This window comes from Osmia lignaria, chromosome 10, assembly GCF_051020975.1.
Source record: "Osmia lignaria lignaria isolate PbOS001 chromosome 10, iyOsmLign1, whole genome shotgun sequence".
In the NCBI taxonomy this organism is placed as follows: domain Eukaryota; kingdom Metazoa; phylum Arthropoda; class Insecta; order Hymenoptera; family Megachilidae; genus Osmia; species Osmia lignaria.
In genome coordinates this window covers 9,977,596-9,997,190 of record NC_135041.1, presented here as the reverse complement: position 1 = coordinate 9,997,190, position 19,595 = coordinate 9,977,596, and the positions used below count along the sequence as shown (strand labels likewise).

Genomic DNA, 19,595 nt, shown 5'->3' with positions numbered 1-19,595 from the left:
AATCGTACGTGTACGCCGGATGTCTGCGTCCGTACATATTTTGCTGGCTGATGTACGCGTATCCCTGCCATTTCTAGACTAATCAATTCTATAAATCGGTGCTTAATGATCCGAAGTGAGAGCATCGCGTTCACGGCCACCATACATACGTGTAAAACGTGATTCGCGTCGCTTTCACGTGGATCGACCGTTAAGCAGCAAGACATCGAACGGACGGGTATACCGTGAGTTCCTGCAACCTGAGCCCTTGTTGGCCGTGATTCCCGCCTTCCTCGCCATTCAACTGTCATTAGAGTTATTTATCGGCAGTGAAATGAATTACAGCCGGTGTAAATTCTAGACCAGCCTACCTGACCAATGCTACGGCCGGATGAGGCGCCATGAAATCTTAATAACGACGACAACGCGTCATTCAACCCGATGCAACCGTTCACTGATCTAAGTACACTATCGGGCAAAAATTTCTTGCCACTCTCTTCGAACAATTTCAATTATACATATTTTTGTCAAATTTAACTGAAGTATGTAGGACGATTAACTTATTTAATTTATTAATACAAACGCTCGCTTTTGTTTTTGCATCTCGTCGAGAACTGCGACGTCTTTTTTTAAAACAACGAAAAACATCCTCGCTTCTTCTCTTCGCCATGAAGAAGACGAGGAGGCAACGATTGAACGCGAGCAACAGCTGTTACACTACAGTACCGTTAAAATATCTACAAGTACAAGTAAAATAATTGATTACAAAATGAATGATTCATACGTTAATCACATTACCAAAGACGCGAGAATAAATGTGTTGAATGGTCTGAAACTTTTGATCGGTAGTGTATGTATGTGCACGAGCGTTCTTGCATCACAGTTCGAGTCTTCTTCTCGACAAAGAAGAAAGAAGACGACCCGCGAGAGGATACAGGAAAACTACGATTGGATTGCTGAAGAGGATCCTTTGTTTTTCAGACAATTCCACCAAGTGCTGTTTCAACAAGACGCGATCTTTTTCCCTAATTTTTCTATTCGAGGCTGACTACCTCTTGAAAATTGGATAGCCATTGTTTCGACGTTTTAGACGTTTTCTTCTTATTTTTAGAGAGAAGAATATATTTTTCTAAGGTAACAAGGAAATTCAGAAAAAAGGGATTAACCCGATGATGTTTAATCGCGCCTGATTAATTTCTATCTGAATTGCCCCCTCGATGGTTCGAATGATTAAATGGATTATTGCTTCTCCGCTATGAATTACCGTCGACAGCATCAACTGTTTCGTGCACGAACCTATTAACTCGTTCGCTTGGCTGGCACACGATCGGCCGATTCCATTGGAAACTGATTCGATATTTCAACAGTCGAACGTTGTGCTTATTCTTCGATTAACTTCGTTTGAATGTTGATACTTTACAGAGAGAAAATTCTATTTACTTGCATGATATTGATAATGGCCAAAATATAGGATTCATTTAAAAATATTTTTTGTAACAACTCCACAAGGGCAATTGCTGTAAAATTCATGTCTATGAAAATTATGAATGGCGTAATTATTGGTACATCAATTGCCTGAGCTTTGATGCGATTTCACTTAAGCGTCAATTATTTATTCAATTTGCCGTCATTATTAATTAGTCTTCCCCGATATTCGAGTACACGTTCCTCCTGGGAAATTACATAATAGACTATTAAAGCTCGACTTGCCCAATACCCTCTCGTTAAAATGTACCGTTCAAATTTTAAATAGAGTACAACCTTTCTGTTATCACACCGGTTAATATATTCAAATTTTATTTTAAAATATTATTTTTAGCTGACACTAGAATATAAACAACCATTTCATACTATTATTCAACGCTAAAAAACGTCGTCGTGTTTTAATATTTTTACCAAACAAAGATTATATATTTATTCAAATTTATTCATAAACGTCTCGTAGATATAATTAATTCTCTTTAAAATGAAACTTGTCGGGCAAAAAAACGAACGCTTACAAAATAAATTAATAAAAAGAACTTAGTAAATATAAAATGAAAAATGAAGGAGAAATGAGATCAGCAGAAACAAATTAATGCAATTTTTACTTTCGTAAAGAAACGAATGGAAGTAACACCGTAAACAGAAAAAAAATGCAATAAATATTTCAACGGTTTAATGAACTTCATTACATGGTCGCTCATTAGCCATGAAATTACGTCATTGTTTAACCACCAAATTCTTTTTTACCATTCCCTTTGTTCGTGACCGATATTCGATCCCAAAAATTAACGGTGAAACAAAAATGTACGCGATGGTCCTTCTACTATTGAAGCACCATTAAGCTCGCAGATTCAATTAAAAATGTTCGTTGGCATTGTTACGATAATAAAAATACTAAAAGCGCTGAAACTCTCGAAATTTGTATTTTTATTATTTTCATTTAGACACCGAAACTTTACGGTATTTTTATTCCGTGTACCCTTTTTCCGTTGTTCGAATTACAACCGACTCGAAATATCGCTGTGGTCGCTGAAAATGTTTACGTTGCACGATGTATCGAGTTATCTAGAAAACATATATTCGCGCACATGGTTCGTTATTTTTTAGCAACCTTTTAGTTTCATAGCAAACTTGTGTATTTTGAATTTTTGCTTTATAGTTTCGAAACTTTTTTCACGATTCTTAATAGCACGCAAAGATATTATATATTTAATTGAACAGTTAAAAGAACAACTTAAAAGAATTTAAAACATTCAAAAGTTATAAAATATAAAATAGAATGGTTCCATTTTGAAAATCGAAATTCGGAAATAACAAACGTGGTACGGAGAGAATTTCAATTTAATAACAGTCCAATATAATCGATAATCGTGGCTAAAGGGTTAAACAGAGCTTGAACAAACAACAAGGTCGACTACGGGTCATAACAGTATATACTTTCAATGAATAGATCGGTGCAGCGCAGCGTGTCGATCGCCTTCGAGCTAGCAGCGATTCGGTAAGGGTGGAAAGTAATTTAAGTTGCTCAATTTATCGCGGGATGCTGGCCATTCTTAACTCCCGTTACAGCAATTTCAACGTTCCACAATACGGGATTTTGCAATAGTTTAATTGAAATCTGAAAATAATCGACGAACGTGCGTAGAGTTGGTGCAATGTTTCCTTCGAACCGCTTCGTTCCCGGCCATTTATTGAATCTGTAACAGCTGAGGGAAAATTCAACTGATTTTGGGTTAGATCTGAATTGTAAATTTCCATTCGACAGTCTCAGCATAGATTGTAATTAACTGATCGAGATAAATTCAGTTTTACCTACTGAATATGAACGACTAGGATTTAATTAATTTTTCTCACAAGCAGCCCAATTCGCGACGACCCCGATTCGCGAAAAACGTTTGGAATATTGTATTACGTTCTGAGAATTTCGAACGATACTACGCGTGTTTAGTATTCACCGTGGTACTTGTTAACATCAGCCAAATTCAATGCGATCAAGGAGGAAAAAGAAAGGGCGACGCGACGTTGTCAGACGAAATTACGTTCCTCTGATTGGAGCCAATACGATATTAGGTTTGAATCGATCTCGACGACGTAGTTCCATGCATTCGCCAATTGTCGACTCAAATACAATCATGATATCTGAATGTACCAATCCGTCAAATTCCGGTTGATTTGCCCACTTGCTTTGATTACTCTGTCAATCTGTAACGATATGTTCATTTGGAATATCAGGATGATACCATCGAAATATATTGCTTCATAACGATAGTCTAGTTATCTATATGCTTCTTCCCCCAAAAACTACACTGTATCCCTAGAATTTACTATTGTGTTGATAGCCGTAATCGATCCTGTACCACCTCCTTATTTTGATTGATACATGTAAATTATATGTGAATGCAAGAACGATGATCGGTCATTTATTTTCCGGCAATCTAATAGAAGCCGGTATACTTCACAATCGAGTCTGAAGTGATTCAATGCACGTAAATCACAGCGAACGCAATACCAATCTAATTCTATTTCATTAAATCGACAGACACCTAGCAGACAAATCTCTTACACCGCAATCAAATTTATGCCCCATGAACGTATCGAATTTATTGCAAGAGTTATACGTGCAATTAGATCCAGCCGTATGGCTCACGGGTACAACAAGTGTTCGAGGGATCATAGAAGCAAAAGCGTATACTGCAACAAGCTTTGCTCTTCGTCTAATCAAAGAAGAAGAAGAAGAGGAAGGCACGCGTGTGTACTGCGATAAAAAAAAAAAAGGACACGCAAACGTGGCATGGTTGTCTTTTTGATCGTTTTCGACGAGCCGGCTCTCTCGATGGGTCGTGGTGGCCGTTAATTAGACCGGCTGGCGACTTGCCCCCGGCTGCACTTGGCAATTGCAACAGCAGCTTAAGAATTCAAGGTGGCGTAATCTCTTTCCCATGTGCGTACGGCTCAGAACAGCCGGGCCCAGTGCTCGAGCTAAAATAATTCACCATATTACACGCATAGTTTAGCACGCGAACCAGCGTCTGGCATCCTAACCACCGATCTTCTTCAACCATCTCTCCTTCTCTTCCTTCAATTTCCACTTCAACCTACCTCTTCCCAGCCTTCCTTCTTTCCGCCCTTCTCTTTTTGCTTAGTTTTCCCCTCGAATCCTGTTGCACGCATTCGAGTTCACCGCAGAGATTGTCTGAAAGTATTCGCAGCATCAGATCCAGCATCGGATTTCGCGGTGTTCGCTGATTCCGCCTCGCGATCACCCATTCCTTTGCTTATTAACCCTTTCACTACTGACCACCTATATATATGCGTTCACGTAAATCTAAGGTTAATCGCAAAATACGTCTGAATATTAAAATAATATTCGCAACGAATTTCTATCGATTATCTGTTAATGCATCAAATTTTTCTAGACATTCTCCAGTCGTATCTATGCAATGACTGACAACGGTGGTCAGAATAGAGCGAGATGGTCACGGTAACACTTCAAAGCGTATTTACTCGAGCGAAACAGCCGGAGCGAATAAGTAATTTCAGAGGGGTTTAACCTTCATGAAAAATTCCACGCTCTGGGATCCTTTGTGAATCCGACCCACCAAACGGCGCTCGTAATGTATGGCACGGCTTAAAAGCCTCCTCTCTATGGAATGCACAATTATTTTTTAATGCAGATTATTAAATGCTCGACTGTCCACGGTATCAACGCGAACTTGGATCATTTACGATCCGTCCTTACCGGAAAGAACCGAGTTACGCAAGTGGCTGTCGAAACGGCGTGGTTGTACACCCGATGCGATTTTCAACGGTGAATTTATGCGTTCGATCGATATGTTCGACGATATCCCTTGTATTACTTCCTGGACGTTAATTTTTCACGGCGATACCCCGTGGAACGTGAATCAACTATGTTTTTAAAGGCTTAGGAACGGGAGAACAGCGTGTTCCTTCTTGAACTAAGCGAAGCGTTTGCTGTTGAATTAAGTGTTTGCTAAATCGAATACAATCTCGGATGAAATAATAACGGAAGAATAACTTGGGATTTGCTCGTTTCTCGAGGACGTATATGTACGCTCTTTCACCCTCGTAATACCTTGTTATATAAATTCCTGCAAACAGCTACAACTTCTTCCTTCAAGTCTACGTAACAAAACGAGGATGGTATCAAAGTGCACGAGGTCGCGGTTCGCGGTTCAACAAGGGTAGAGCAATCATGGAAAAGGGTTGTTGCGTTGTCCGTCATTATAATTACCGCAAAACCATAAGCACCGTTGCTAAGTCGTAACTAAGATTTAGATTGCGGACAAAGGGCAACGTAGGAGGTGTTTCCAGTCGGATAATAACGCTCGAGGAAGCCACAGAGTCGCGATATTATTGTACCGGATGGTCCATTCGTATTCTCACGGGGATATCTCCTCTTGCAGAGACGTTGTTCGTTGCATTGCGGTCGCCCTTCTCTTCCCACTGAATTCGATTCCGCGTCCATCGCGAAACCGTCTACCCGACATTCCGATACTGACAATCCGTTTCTTCATTTACTTTTTTCTTACCTTTCATTCGCAGATCGAGAAACGTGTCCGGGTGTATCGAGTGTCTGTTATTCGACGATGTCGTTCCAAAAACCGCGGTGTAAAAATGATATTGTAAAAAGCTCTGGATGAGTTTACAGGAAAAAAGAAGGTATCGGCTATTCGGTGGTGGACACGGAATGATTTTCGTGTAACCCGATCGTGATTTTATCAAATGCGGTGTTGACTGTGGTGAAAATGATAAGTTCAGCTTTGAAAAGAAGGCAAAATGAGTTGAAATTAGTTTCGAGTTATGGACTAAGAAATATTAGAAACTTTACTGAGTTTTCATTTCTTTTATATCTTTAGAGTTTCATACCAATAACTACGCACGATCTCTCTAAAAATAAAAAACTAAAGCTCTTCGTAAGCATGGAAGACGCGTTGGTAGAAAAGAGGTAACAGTACCTGCCAAACGAATGCTTCTTTCGAGGAATTCTCATTGCAGGCGCATCTCAAGCATTCCGGTAAGAACACAACAGGTAACCTTCTCATTTTTCTTATTATCTCGTGCTGAAGCTAAAGTCCTTTCGAAGCTTGCCGTTCGAAGCGGTGCTCTTTCAGTCGTGTCGAGAAATTAATAATCCCTTGGCGGTGCGACTTTTGAGGGTCCTCCTTGTACCGATATCAAGGAGGTCCCGATAGCGTGCCGGTTAATTCGAGTCCTCCCTGAAAAAAAGCGAGAGGCCTTCAACGCCGCTAACGATACCTCGTCCATTTGAAAAATGGCCCCTGTAGTAATGGCGGCCAGTTAAGTACCCCAGGCAACGCTGTCGACTATTCGTCATAATCCATTCGTGTTCCCGGATCTTTAAAAGCTGTGCAGACCGATAAACCAAGTGCAATGATGATAAGGTGAATTGCCGTAGGTTAATCATGAATTTAGGACCAGAATCAAACGAAATATCACATATACCTTTTTAATAAGGAGAGGACTATTTGAAGCTAACCGTCTTTAAATTTTAGAATTAATTTGTATTTAAGGAAAATCATCTTACGATTTATTCGACGCGTCTAAACGTGCTAGTTAGTTTCAGCGCGTGTTTACGGAAAATTCGTAGAACGGAGTTTCCGTAAATTGCTCTCGTGCGAGACACGTTTCTTCTTGCGATTCGCGTCGACCCAATTATAGGATCCTGATACTCGAGACATCGCGTCGCGATTCTCCGTTCCTGTCGCCCCGAGCATCCTTCGCTTCAAGTACATTTAATTAGAGTGCTTTCTAATTTCTGAGGATGTCCACGTTAGTGAAAATCCTGTAATTAGCTTGAAAATCATTATTAAATATTCCATTATTTCTCAGCTGAGACGCGTGCAAAATGTGTGTTTGTTCAATTGAAGTTTCAATACGTCTGACTACACGTGTCCATCTCCATTGCGGCATTTAAAGCGTTAAAGTTTATTTTATTCGTCACCAGTTATATTTATTTGACGAGCTCTCTCATCGAGTAGAATTTCACTCTTTACCTCGTTTACTCACTTCTTTTAAAAACTATTTTCGTAGCCCTACTTCAGCAATTTAATGAATGTAATTCCCACGTAGCTGGACGAGTTTAATCCTCTCGTTTCTGTTATTCGTCCCTACTAATTTCAGCCGAGCCCTCCGTTTCTATTTTCTCTTTCGTTTTCCTCCGCTGTGTTTCTTTCTTTCATTTTGGTAGACGGAAAATTCCGCGAGAAGATTCTAGGAAAATTCTACGGAACCGAGGACTTTCGAACGAAACCAACGAAAGACGGATAACAAAATAAATTAAAAGATAAGTTTATTTATGTGGGCATACAGACATCGATATTGCAGCTCATGAACATTTTAAAGTATCGAGTTTTTATTATTTGTAAAACGTAATAAGATAGCAGAGAGCGATTTCTTCTTTCACTTCAAGTGTTTCCGTCGCAACATTATTATTGACTCGATCGTTTTGCGCAATCCTTTGCAAGAATCAAGGAAAATAACACGCGACGTGGCACGAGTTTTGTACGCTCGCGTTTGACGGAAACTTTCATACATGAACGAGCAAGCGTCAGAAAGCACAAAGGATCTTTTCTTCAATTCCTCCGGCTTCGATTCGACTTCGAGATTGCTTTACTTTGCACCTTCTTCCTCTCTGTTTACACTTTTATCCTTTCTACCGAAAGAATGCCGTATAAGAACATATGAATTCAATATAAATAAATAATCAAATAATAAAAATCCAGAAACGATATTTCAAGGTATCGTGACAGTTTTAGCGGGGGAGAAAAAAAACGAACTAAACGAGTTGAATTTAATTTTAATTTTGTTGCGTGCCGGGAGCAGCATCAATTAAACGTTCTTTGTCGAAATTTTGCAGACGGTCCGCAATTTCCGGGGTAACGAGCCGAAAAGGAAACCGCTTGTAACGAGGAAACCCGACGGCAATTGCGAGCAGACTGCATAAACTGGCAGTTGCCCTGGCGCGTGTTATACGAAATACCAAGAGGCGGGCCAGGGCAGATTCCTTCACGGCGAAAACGATATTTTCGTCATCAGCGATGTTGTAGGATGAAACGCAATCTTAAGAAATTCGTAATACCTTTTTTACCGCAGAAATTTAATAAAGAAATATAGAATAATTTCCGCCTACAAGTATTTTAATCTTGTCGAATGCAGTAATAAAATGTAAATTTATGAAACTTCATATATGCATTATTTATTATGCAAATGAATGTATAATTAGAATCCACAATTCTGTAACTATTCACGGTTAATATACCGGACTTTATATTGATATTTGATGAAATAATATCGGTCGACGACGTTTCTGAGCAAACTCTCCGTAATACGAGTATGCATACAGGCGATTGAGGAAAACGAAGAAAACCAACACGTTTCTGTTTGTTCTGTCGAGGATATTGAAAAACGCTTTTCGATTCAATCGCACGAAATCTCGCCACCGTGTTCAAATATACGTATGTATATTCTTTGTGTGGTTAAGACACAGTTTTGCATTGTGAATGCATTTACCACAGGGAAAATTCACCTTCCGAATGGAATACCTTCGAATTCCAGTTAATTTTCTCGTTTGACCTAAATCTGAAAATAGATCCACGCTATCTTCTTTCTAATATTTAATCTTTCCTTCTTATTCGGAATAGCAGCGTTTTAAACACAAAACAATTATACAGAATTCTTGCAATAAAAGAGGGAAGAAAATTCGCTTTGAAAATTCTATAAAACCAACGACTTGCAACCGTTTAAATCACATCTGAAATAACGGGGAATAACTTGGTGGTTTATTTCAATCGAAATACTTTATATAAATCACGCGAAGAAGAATATCGCACCGCGGCTAGTAAACTGTTTAACGTGTATACCGTTTATCGACCATCTCGTTTTCAATCGATCAGTGCCCGCAGGGAGAACGATTTAATTATTTTATCATCTAGTAGAGTTCAGCTGTTACCCCGTGGATCTGGTTCGGTGCAAAAACAGCGGATACAATTAGACGAGACGAGACGTTTCTCGAACCGTACGGCTCGTCTATCCTGGACCCAATGTCGGACTCTTATTCTTCCACTGACGTATCCATCAATCACGGTTTCTCGGTTCTACTCGCCGCGACGTAAGAACTTTATTGTTTTAATTAACCCGACTTTCTTTACGCTAGCGGTACGCGTTTCTTCCTTGCAACGTGGCTGCAGTTGCGCACGACTGCTTCCCTTATTATCGCCACAACTCTGATCGTTTCGACGAAGATCATTTCGATCCGAAAATACAACACATTCCTTCAACGAAGATGGAGTAAATGACTGTGAGCTTGATACCAGACTCAAAGTGGGGTTCCTTTGTAGGACACTTTTTCAGGTTGTTTCCCGGTAAGTTGAGACTTGAAGAAATAAGAAATCTATTAGGAAAGTATTTCAGTGTTTCTTCTTCATTTCTTTTACTTTGGTACATGGTATTTGAAAGCATTATTCGAATAACTTTAACGTAATCGCCTAGTTTTATTAATAGACGAATATAATAGCTGTTCCTTAGATACCATTGTAGGATCACAAAAACGAGGATCGTTCGTGGTTCTCCAAAATGGATGCAAGAACCGTTGATAAAAATGATCGAATTTCACGGATAATTATCTTTGGCCGACGTTTATTCACAGCAAATACGACTATTGTATCCGTTCGTTGGCGTGTTGGAGAACAACGTTTTACACATCTGAACTACTGTAATAAACGACGATAATCATGAAACGTTTACGCGCGGCTAATAAACCGATTCGAGTGTTTACCACCTGGTGAACGTCATTAAGAATATTATGCGCGACCGTTATACGATTTTCCCGTTTCGACGATAAACATTTGTCCTGTGCAAATCCAACCGTGGAAAGATGACAGAGCAAATATTACTACATGGGTACCTTCCAATTTCTTTCTTTTCTATTCGAGTTAAATAATCTTGGAACATCGTTAACGATCGTGAAGTCCTGACAATAAGTGCGTTCGTTAGCTACCCAACAGATTTTTTAGTGCGTTCTCTAATTCGTTCCACGATTCAAGCGTGAATGAACGGAGAAAGTAACGCCGAAGCTTAACGATCTGCAAGGATACCAATTACAGACGGATACAACGTCGAAAGCGTGAAATAACGCCACAAAGAGACGTTAACGGGCGACATTTACGGTACGCTAAACTTTCCTGACGATCAGAACGGTAGGTATTAGCCGGTTACGACGAAATCGTTTACGCTAAACTCCGTAGCCGCTCGCGAAAATGTCACCGGTCGTTCCCGATTTGTCACGTTCCAGACGAACTAACGACGTTTCTAATGCATTCGAACGTTTCCCCGATGTTTATTGGCCACTTTTGGAGAAACGTCTCCATCCGCGTTAACGGGGCACGAATGTCATTCGGTAACATTTGCGTTTCGCTCGGTTGGCGTTCAGTAGCAAGAATTTAATTCGTTGTTTTATGGAAAGCCAGCGTTGAAAATCAGGGGAATTAACGGAATAACGCCTTTTGCTTGCAAAAGAGACGCGAAATAGGAAATGTACACGTACGACCGTTAATAACGCAGCTAGCAATTAATAACTGCGGCCTATTTTTCCCGCTGGCTATAAATTGAAGCACGTCAGTGTTTTACCGTGAAAAATAGCCGGAATAATAATAGTAGTCGCAACAATGATAACATCGAGAAACACGAATGTGTTAATTTAGCAAGTAACATTCAGCGGATATTACAAATGCAAACATCCTCCGTAATATTGATCCTGTTCAAATGTTTGCCGAATGTCGAATAAAAATTGTACGTAAAAATGTTCTTCTTTATTTTAAGAATTAACATTGAAATCGATATTCGATGGAAGATGGCGCGTGTAACAGTGAAGGATGTAGGGTTAAAAATCGGTCTGATCTATCTTTATGAATTTTAAAGTGATACACCCCTGTTTCGCAATTCAAGTTTATCTCTACTACTCACACCGTGCTGAAAATCGAATTTTATATGGAGATTGCCGTTGTTCCCGGGACCATTAAATAGCTAAGGGTCTCTTAAAACGGTGATAGTAAGTTTTATTTCCTACCCGATACTACGGAAGCTCGTTCAACTCTTTTTTAAACACCAATACCTATGCCTCGTGAGAATATTCACGAAATGTGAATAAAATCGTGCTTCATAGAACTCTGGTTAGACACCGAAGAGATATCTTTGGTATATTTCTTGCGAAATGTAATTTCTGTTATTGCAGACTTAACGTTCCCCACGAAACGGCGGTGGATGTTCGCCGAAATTCCTCTAACTGTTTGCGATCGCGACAAGCGTGGAAATAAGGGGATCCATGGCGGCGGGTGCAGGCTAATTTATCGCGTCCCAGTCGGCTCCGTGTAGCCGATGTTTCGACTTTTCGAACGTGTCCGACGCCGACTATTACCGCGAGAGAGGCGGGCGTGAAGAATGCGAGAAGTGGCACACCGTTGCTTCGCATCCGCGCGCTCCTCCACCGCGTCCTCGTCGTTTCTTGGTGGTCGTAAATCTCGTTACAGGCTTATAATTTCGTTCTAAGAGAAATTAGGCGCAACGTTCAGGAGCGCAGGGAAAATTCAATTTGCATAACATAACCACCGATCACCGTCGTCTCCGAACGCTTGTGTAACCTTCCCCGCGACGCGTCGCGTATCCGTGATTCCGTCACACGCGCCAAATAGGTCGTCGGACTTGCATCCCGGTGCATCAGGCGCACGGTGCAATCGTTATCTTCGCGTTTTGCGTTCCGTTACGCGGCGGGACCATGGAAAACTCGCGCGATGTTCGACTTCATTTGCATTTCAACCTGATGCACAAACATTCTGTTCCTGGGTCTCTTTAGTGGTATTTCGGGTTCAACGCAATTAAAATGGCGACATCAAAATGTAACCAGGAAGGAGTAAAGGAACAATAAGCTCTGACCAGGTGAAAGGCGGAGAAAGGTAATTCGAGAAACGTTAAGCACGCCGGCTCGTAAAAACACTACACCGAATATCAATTATTAATCGCGATAAGATTATTATTCCGGTTTTTTACTGTCAAATTATATACCGCTTAATCTCCATGGTATCTTGACCTGAATTTCAAGAAAACCGATCCAATGACAATTTATCGATTTCCTTCTTGAATTCTGATCAGATCGGCAGAATTTGTATTCTCTTCGTAGTAGCTCAGATAAAGGAAGAAATTTCTTCGCCAATTCGATCGCGAAATATCCACACATATTGGTTCTACCTTTGGTTCTACCTTTGTTTCTTCTATCAGATCTCTAAAAATAATCGATGCAATCACGTTTCTCTTTGTTTCGACTTCGCCTCGATTACTTTCGGTACTAGCATACACGTGTCGCTGAACTTCAGCGAAGTATACATAGATTGAGAACTCGCCTTATCAACTGGATAAGTCGGCATCGCTCGTAAAAGGATATGAGCCAGCATGTCCGGAATGTCAAGTATCCGATGCAGCTCTCTTCGCACCGAAACTTCGAAGACTTTCATTCGCCAGCCCTTCGGAAAATGCAGGTGCGCGCTTATGTGGAGCAAAAGTTCATAGAGTAAAACGGTAAGATTTAGTAGCCGGTTCGTCAGCGTTTTGCCGGAAGCACACGGAGAAGATTGCGAGGACGTTATCCGCAATGGCCTTTGCCCGCGAGCTGATTAATTATTCAATTAATGCGAAGACGTTTTGCCTCGCGTTGTCCGGAAGAGTCGTCGTTCCGTTCAGAAAATCCTTGTTACTTTGATGCCGGGTAAAGTACTTTGATCATTAACCTTAAGGAGTAGAAATCACGAAGGACTGAATACCAGCAATCCGATGTCAACATTTTTATTTCCAACTAGACAGTCATTTGTGTTTAAGACTTAGACTTCTCTTATCTTTACAATCCATAATGTAGAATAAATGTAGCGATTCCCACCAGACGGTACGATGCAACAGCGTCAATTTCTTCGTTTGCAACGTTAGAATTACATTTTCAACGATGCGTACACCCTATCCGTAAAATATTTCATCGGTGGAAGGAACGTTAGTTCAAAATTTGTTCCTTACAAATAAGGACATTAGCCGGATACGCAAGTTATTACGATCGTAACGTGGCTATCTCCTTTTAATGTATCCTCGCCAAAGACGACGACGTTAGGGACGATTAAGAGTCGCGGTTCCACGACGGGAATGGATGAAACTGGTAACAGCTAATGCGAACATAACGTAATGTGACACTACAGATATACGTTCGAGACCTGTTTGAACATGCGGCTGTACGCTGTGTTAGAAGCTCATGGACCCTTGGGACCCGACGAAGAAAGAGGGAAAGAAAGGACGGACCTCTTCGACCTATGTAACGGCAGTCAGCCTCCAGACGCCTATTAGAACCAATTATCCATCGCTCTGCAACACTGAGAAAATACGCTCGTACCACCTCTCCGCAAGACTTCTCTTTGTTAATGTCCGTCATATGGGTCAACCCAACAAGAAACTAGTTCTTCGCGTTTTTACTCATATACGGAAGTCGATACCGTTCTGATTTTGAGCCTCGCCATTGAAAATAACCCTGTCAAGGTCTATTGATAGATACCATCCATAGATCCATGGAATATACCTGAAGATTATACCGGAGAGATGTTTCTTTTGCAACACCACCTGTGCTTATTCGAAATACGATTCTTCTCTGTGATATTTTTTTTTTTTCATATCTCCAACAGCAATTCAAGATGATCGTGACAAATAAGACACTTTGTATATGAATTTTAAAGAAGACAAGGTGAAAAATAGGAGCTTTGAGAAACTTATAAACGTACAGTGAATCAGAAAGGTATTGGTTCTCAATTTCAAGGAGCAGCAAGTTGCACTTGAACTAAAGAGACACGGATTGAATCTTTTCACCACTATTAATATTTTTGTAAGCGCGTAATCGTGGTTTGGGGTTGGTGAGTCAGCAGGATAGAGAAGACACTCAGGAATAATTTTTCAACGTTGCCCAAAATACTAACGGGCAGAGTAGGACAATAACTTTTCTCACCTCGAACGTGTTATGTTATATATGTAAAAATGACTGTTGTTGAAGTTTCAAGGTACCAAGGGAGACGTTACAAATGTGGAAACGTCTTCTTCGAGAAAGAGGATGACGCGAGAAACGTTTCAAGGTAATCTGAATTTCTTAAGAGCGATTTTTCTCGTTTCTCTACCGGTGCGCGATAATATTTCAAAGCTGTCTACGTTATTACTACAATTTGTACAATTCGAAGCTTTCATAGGGGGAGTACCGGGTAGTCGATGCGCGAGAATTTTCTCTCGGAGGCTTTCCATTTATTGGCGGGCGGAAAACTCTTGTGCCATCGTGAACAGCGGTTACCATAAAGCGCAACAATTTCTTTCAACGAACTTCCCCAACGTTTTCATACGCGTTCCAGCGTAGACGCGAGAGCCCGCCTAAGCAACAACACAGTTTGCTTTCCCTTTACTTATGCATAGCCGTTGCTTTCCTATGTATTCATTCGCAAACAACGTACAGTCTTACTTTTAGCCGGGTAAACAAGTTTATCCAGTCGCGGCGACGAGTTCCTTGCAAACTTCGCCCCTACTTTTACATTATAACTTCTACGCGAGTGCTGGTATTAAAATACGTGCAGCACAGAGGTAGAAACATGCCGTTGGATCCGCGAACGTTCCAATGTTCGCCGATATCGATAGAAGAAATCGTGGATGATCTTTTTGAATGTTAAACTCGCGGAACTTTTAGAAATTCTAGTCGTTCGTATCGGAGACTGCTTTTGGTACCGAAGAAATATAAAGGGAAGCTGGAAAATGTTAGGGAAAAAGATTCTCTTTTATCTCTTTAAAATAATTTCAACGCGCAAGATAACTATTGATGAAAATGAGAAAATTCTTCCGTCAACTCGATGATAGCGAGATAAAGAAAGAACATTTATGGAAAAACCTGGGAATTGAGGAGAAAGAAGGAAAACGGTAAATGGAAGAGAGAATAGCGGAGGAACGCCACGCAGATCTCATTATCCCAGACCGTTTTAATCTTCGCCGGTGGCGGCGAGAGTTATAAACAGGAACCGGTGAACTCGCATTACGCGACCGGCCAAAGAAATGAAATGAAAGAATAAATTATTTGCCCGGGCTGTTTGCACCCGATGCCTCAGTTTTATTTCCGCGCTGCGCCCATTCATAATTAGCATCCTAAAGGGAACGGGGAATTATTCAACCGCGACGTGATATCGCGGCAAGATTCCAACCGGTTGACGAACAACACGACGCGACGGACGTTTCATTCTCTGCTGGCTTACAAGCTCTTGTTTTCCATTTTTAATTAACATTTCTACCGTGATATCTCTCGAATGAACGTGAACCATGTCATTGAATAATATAAATGGAGTAACGCGATGCATCTAACGTTTCTAGTAATTGTTGGCTTCGTTGTTATTACTAAGGACATTAACATTAACGCCTTGGGTGTGTCGTGCATTCTCTTGCTTTTCTTTCTTCTGGTTTCGAAATGGAATCATTGTGTCTGATAATGGATAAAGCGAGATTATTCTGTGTTACGTATTTAATGGTTGATTTTGAAAAAAAATGTTTTTTAAACCAATAAAAAAATATTTAATTACACTTTATATTACCTTGAAGATGTTCAACCCTTTTCAGTTTAATAATTCAGGCGGAAATTTTTAGTTCTCCAGCGTGGAAGTATAATGACGTTTTATTGATAACTCACTGCGAGCAAATTTCGATTCCATATTTTGCACGATTTCAACTCTTTGATGTGTTTTGGATTCCTTGTTATCGCGAGCAGCCGCTCGAAATAGTTGGTTGCCAAACGAAGAGTAAAAAGGGGCGAATACTTTGTGAAATTGTATCAATTCAATTATACATTAAAACATATCAGGCAATTATTAAGTAAAATATAATTCTCTAATACCACGTTGAAAAAGATTGTAGTTATTCCATCTAAAAAATAGCAATAATAGCTTTTCATCTGTAAAGCCATTCAAAATACAGAATAATGGTAAATTCAAAGCTGGGTGCTAGAGCGTTTCAAGCCCTCTCTATCGAGTGTACGTTTCATGAATATTTTCAACGCGTTGAGCGTATTGCATATCGTTGATACTGTACAATATTACAAAGACATTTTATAGTTTCTAACATTCCTCAATAAAGCACAGACCGTATAATCAACCGGATTCGAAAGAGCCAGGAGAATTAATGGTAGCTCGTTCGATGACGTCCATAAAAAAATGCGACGGCTTCGATGGGGATCCTTCAGGCATAATAAAAATTTATGTTCTTGCGGTAAACTGTATTTCATCGTAGGAGAATTCCGTATTCTCCCGCTGTGCCGTGAGGAAAACAATTTACCCTGGAACGTGCAACTTTGAAACGAACTCGGCTGTCGTTTGCAATGGAAACGAAAAGAAAAGGCGAAGAATCAAGAGAAACAGATATCACCGAGACATCCTTCGGAGCTTTTCTTTTTTTCATGTTTCAAATTGATAGCCTCAACATTCCTTGTATGCTTACTTTTATCGATACGATGCGACGCTGTAAAAGCTTAAGTTTTCGTCGCGTTGCAGCTGTTCGTTACGACGAACCTTATATCAGAACATTTTTAATAATGCACCCTGTAACAAGAGTACCGGTTTAAAACATTCCTCTCCTGCCTATTTGTACAATGAAAAATATTTTGGTTTTCTTGATTCGTAGATTAAATACCCCGAGGATCTACCAAAGTATTAAACGTAATATTGAGAACGAAGTTTTAATTTAATGTGTCAGTGTGATACTTCGACGCAATAAGGAGAAAATTGCATTTATTTGTAGGCGGATTTTGTATTTGCCTCACCTTTTCTGTTCGAAATGAACTCGAGCCCGCAATCCAGGTGGCGATGTGTGTATAAAAATCGTCACCTGTAGAATATAAATAGCGAGGATTCTAAAGTTTAAAGTAAACAGTGTTCTAATATATTTCCTCTTCCGTTCCATCATTTATTCTCCCTACATGTTTAAGGTACTTCCGGATATAATGTAATATTCAACTTGTTCGAGTATAAGGGGTGTATAAAAATCGTTTCGTTCATCGATCTTAGACCACGTAGCCAATTTAGAAAAGCAACGTAATTTATTCCATAACAGCAGTCACGCAAGCCAAGAACTTGCTTAGAAATTAGCATTTTACTTTATAAGCTGGAACGTAATAGAGTCTCGTAAAATTTGTTACCTTTTGCTTCCCATTCTTTTTTACAGTTTAATCGAGTATCGTGGCAAAAGGAGGTACGTGTTACGATTAAATGAGGGGGACAGACGTTAATTAAAAACAGACATCACGGAATTTCGATTAGCTCCCAGATGTTGAACATCGATAGGTGGAAAATTAATAATAACTTTAGCGAAGTTGTAAAATTCTTTGTGAAACGAGCACGATACGGAAAACGTGGCTTTTAACGATTTAGGAAGACCTATAATAATTAGTGGATTGAGGGGGAACTTTTATATTGGACTTTTGTAAAATACGATCAGAGCGAAAATACGATGGAGCTTAATTAGGTTCTATAATATGTTAAAAATAGCTGTTTAGGTGTAATGATAATGATGAATTCATATCTTTCCTATTCGAAATAATATTGATACAAGGATTGTCTTGCGGAACGATAAATAAACCTGACTTCTACGACTCCCCCTGGATCCATTTGTTAATTTGCTGTAATGCGTTGCAGCTCTATGGGTTATGTGGGCAACTGTTATTAATTAAATTACTGAACGCACTATGATTCAATATCCGGTCGTCTATGGACTGTACTATTGCTTTCTTGACGATAATCTTGCATCAAGCTATACATCTTTCTTTCATAAAAAGAACATAAGATGCAATACATCCTGCAAAAAAAAATTGGTTTATTTGTTAGAAATCCATTTCCGCTGCATCAGTGCTTTCAAGAATGCAATATTGAAGTTTGTAACGTTATCCATGGAAAATAGTAATAACGCACAATTTTATTGAATATTGTCTTCTCTTTATTTCCCGGGGCTATTATTCTTTCGATGTTATTACCAGGAATAAAGATGTTACGTCGGACGTAACCGGATATTTGTTCTTCTGCAACAGCACTTTAGGTTTCCGACAACAAGGATGATTCACCGGCGGAAGAAGGATACGAGGTAGGATGTGGATCGGTCGTATCTCTACTCGCGGGGGTAATTAATTGTTGTCACCGACACACGCTATAGCCTTCATAAATTAACACCCTTCCGGCGAGCTGCTTTCTTTTCATTGACCCTCTGTCGCGATCCTTCGTTCAACGATGTTAGCACGTGAATCTATTGCTCTTTCTCTTTCTACTCGGACCGTGGAATTCTGCTCTTATTATTAATTGACTCATAAATATATTGTGACGCGTCGTTTCCTCGAACCATAGTGTCTATTTTTCTATTTTTCTTTTGTGATAAATTGATATTAAGTACATTATATACTCTCCTAATAACTAACTTCATAGTACTTAAGGAGATTCCTTTTCTGATCTTTTTCACTTATCTCTCGACGATAAAATCGAAATCATTTCATGTTATTGTGATAAACATTTTTGAATAAATAAATTATTCCGTACAATTACTGTTATCGAAAAAACATAAATTAGTTGAATTAAATAACGCGTTAAGCAGAAAAATGATCGGAACGAAATCTATGCACGTTTTGATACAGATTTCCGATTCTGACCAGCTTCGTCGGACATTAATTCGCTGGCGTTATACTCGTGGAATCGATTACATTAATGTCATCAATTCCACTGCTTTTAACGCGAATCTGATGCAACGGAATCCCGATTGATTGCTCCTTCATCCGTTTAAAATATCGAACGTCTGTCGTGGGTTGCCTGTATAATAAAAACTTGTTCCCGGTATCTGAAAAGCTAGGATTACCCGAAAATCCCCTCGGGACCAACAACAATGTTCCGCATCGATACCGTAAGATTAAAACAGGGCGCGACCTCGCTGTTCGATTTTTCAATATCGATGGTGGACAAACTTGTTTTTTTACAGTTCACCTGTTTTAACAATCGTTTCGAACACTTTGTTACTTTGTTCCG

General features: G+C 39.8%; 1 protein-coding gene across 22 annotated transcripts in view; it reads right to left on the bottom strand.

The window, feature by feature from the left end:
• The window catches only part of LOC143305719 (uncharacterized), a 94,084-nt gene that overhangs the window by 16,341 nt on the left and 58,148 nt on the right, over positions 1–19,595 (bottom strand). For 8 of the 22 annotated variants that reach the window (XR_013062848.1, XR_013062840.1, XR_013062844.1 and 5 more), the window contains one exon: positions 6,441–6,701. The exons of the other annotated variants lie outside the window; for them this stretch is intronic. The gene's annotated coding sequence lies outside the window, so the exon portion shown is untranslated. The remainder of the gene's footprint in view (positions 1–6,440; positions 6,702–19,595) is intronic. 22 annotated transcript variants of the gene reach the window in all.